Genomic DNA, 3,426 nt, shown 5'->3' on the forward strand with positions numbered 1-3,426 from the left:
TTCACAAGTTATTCTTATGAAGAGAAAGGCTACCGGCGATGACACGCCAGTACGCTCTGGAATTATCCAGGGGCTATATTTAATTCATTTTAACCGTAATGAGGTTAATAATTTGAAAGTAATTGAAAAAACACGTTTTATGTTCCACGTGCGAGAAAAGTGGGAACATTATAGACGACATGGGGGCAGAATTCAAAATCTGACCCAGTGTCGTAGATGCCAAGGCTTTGGGCACGGCACAAAAAATTGTCACTTGGATTCCAAATGTATGATCTGTGGTAATAAATCGCTCACGAAAGATACTTGTCCGGTGAAAAAACCACAAACAGTTTCAAATGCGCTAATTGTAGCGAAAATCATAAATAGAATTTCTGGGGTTGGCCTGTTCGAGAAAGAATTATAAATTCTCGTTTTAGACAACAAATAAAAAATGTACCTACTTCTTTAGGTACACTTCAAGAAAATACGCCCAAACGTGTTAATCCGATTCAAAATAGATTAACAACTTCTTCTACCTCTGTCACACCATCCTACAATGGTGTGTCATCTTATGCTTCAGTGGCAGGTAGCAATGCCAAAATAACGGCTACAACTACCACGCCCTCAATCTCGTTTGCACCCAACGCTTCCTTTAGTCCAATGGATCTAGGTAGCGTAACGGAAGAAAAATTAAAATACCTACAGGAGGCTATGTTACCTATGATGATTTCCATGTTAAATTCTACCTCCATGTTTGAAGCTTTTCAAGCGGGTTGGGAATTTGCTAACAAAATTGTAATGAAATTTAAGTTTAACAATGACTTTAAATAATCATTTAAATTTATTAAATTGGAATGCTCGTTCATTAAAAACGTGCGGAGACGAATTTTTCAACTTCTTGAGGATACATAATGTGCATATAGCCGTTGTGACCGAAACTTTTTTAAAACCAAATATTAAATTGAAGAGTAACTCTAATTTTGTTATTCATCGATTTGATCGAATTGTTGGATTCGGCGGAGGAATCGCAATAGCGGTTAATCGCAGGATCAAACATTCCGTTACGCCGTCTCTTGACACCAAGGTGATTGAGAGTCTGAGTATCGAAGTTGAAACTGATCTTGGTATCATTTTTATTGCTGCAGCCTATTTGCCTTTTCAGTGCACTGGCGAGCAAATTAATTTCTTGAAGGGAGACTTACAAAAACTTACAAGAAATCGGTCGAAATTCTTCATAATCGGTGATTTTAACGCCAAACACCGAGCCTGGAATAATGCTCAAAGCAATTCCAACGGTAAACTACTTTTTTAATGATTGCTCTGCTGGTTATTATTCAATTTTGTTCCCGAATGGTCCTACATGCTATTCGTCTGTAAGGAATTCATCAACAATTGATTTGGTTTCGACAGATCAAAGTCACTTTTGTAGCGAATTGATTACACATGCTGACTTTGATTCTGATCATCTTCCAGTAACTTTTTCACTTTCTCAAGAAGCTGTTTCCAATCCCATTAGCTCAGTGTTCGATTATCACAAAGCGAATTGGGAAAGGTACAAAACTTATATTGAGAATAATTTTAATCATGACCTTGATTTACAAAATAAAGCTGACATTGATACGGCATTACAAAATTTAAGTGATTCTATAGTTGATGCTAGAAATTTATCAGTACCAACAACACAGAAAAAAATTAATACTCCTATTATTGACGATGATCTTCAACTTCTGATTCGTTTGAAGAATGTTCGAAGACGTCAATATCAACATTCTCGTGATCCTGCTATGAAATGCATCTATCAGGATCTACAAAAAGAAATCAAGCATAGATTCACACTCTTAAGAAATGAAAATTTCGCGAAAGAGATTGAACAAATCAAGCCAAATTCTAAACCTTTCTGGAAACTTTCTAAGGTTCTTAAGAAACCTCAGAAACCAATTCCAGCTTTGAAGGAAGGTGACCACATACTTCTTACAAACGAAGAAAAATCTCAAAAACTTGCTCAGCAGTTTGAAAGCGTTCCTTAATTTCAATCTCAATGTTGTGAGTCCTATTGAAACCGAAGTCTTACAAAAATATGAAAACGTTTCAAATCAAGTATTGTCTCTAAACGATATTGTTGAAACAAACTATGATGAGATCAAATCCATCATAAAAACCTATTTTAATCCACCTAGCGGTGCAATTGTGCCTTTCTCAATCATGAATCACGAGAATGTGTGCGTTGTTTATACTCATTAAAAACTTTTAAATGCATATATTACATTTTATTATCATACATCACATGACAACTATATACAGGAAAATAAATCATTATTCGAGTTCTAAAATTTTGAAAAAGAAAAAACAGCCACGGTAATATTGAACTGAAAAAAGGTGCGAAATCGGCAAAGTCCCAAAAAGTCGATTTTTATAAAAAAAAATTTTTCGAGATAACATTAAATCTCGACGTTTCATGCATTTTAAAGATGTTTGGCATCAAAAATACGAATTCGATTTCTGAAATTTCATGGGGTCCCCCCTTTGAAAAAAAATTTTGAGTTCCGGCTTATATGGGAATTTCATGTGTGACCGGACCGTTCAGTCTATATTTCCGGAACCATACAAGCGATCCGTGCGAAATTTTACAGACATCTGTGGGGATAATATAGCTATCATTTGGGACTAAGTTTGTGAAAATCGGCCCAACCATTTTCAAGAAACTGATATGAGTTTGCTAGTTATGAAAGATGGCCGCTTTTCCCGGGCACTTCTGGAACCGTCTATGGTGGTCAATGTAGTCAACGAAAGTTTGTTTGGCCGTCGGTGACCTAGAACTGCAAAGTTAAGTTATTTGAGAGACATTTTAGCGAAATTTTTACCTTTTTTGCTTCCATCGGGGTATCGGTTTGAATCACAATTTGCTATGTGATCGCACGCCACAACCCGTAACTCCGGAACCGGAAGTCGGTTGGGGATAAAATTTAATAGCCACTTACGGGGACGCAATACCTTTCATTTGAGGTCAAGTTTAGTCGAATCGGTCTAGCCATCTCCGAGAAACCGATGTGACTGTTACTCTGAATTTGGATACTTCCGCCGGGGCTTCCGGAACCGATGATGGTGGCCAATGTGACCAAAGAGACTTTGAATGGCTGTTAATGACCTAGTACTACAAATCGAAGCAGTTGTGGTCACATTTTGGAAAAATTTTCACCATTATACATTCATTGCAGAATTTCTTAAAATCGACGTTTTCTGCGTGATCGTACTCATCACCCTGTAATTCCGGAACCGGAAGTCGGATCCATTAGAAATTCAATAGCAGCCTATGGGAACGTTGCACCTTTCATTTGGGACTAAGTTTGTAAAAATCGGTTCATCCATCTCTGAGAAAAGTGAGTGAGATTGTGTTCGCGTACACACACACAGACGCACATACACACACACATACATACACACACATAC

This window comes from Topomyia yanbarensis, chromosome 3 (genome assembly GCF_030247195.1).
Source record: "Topomyia yanbarensis strain Yona2022 chromosome 3, ASM3024719v1, whole genome shotgun sequence".
NCBI lineage: Eukaryota > Metazoa > Arthropoda > Insecta > Diptera > Culicidae > Topomyia > Topomyia yanbarensis.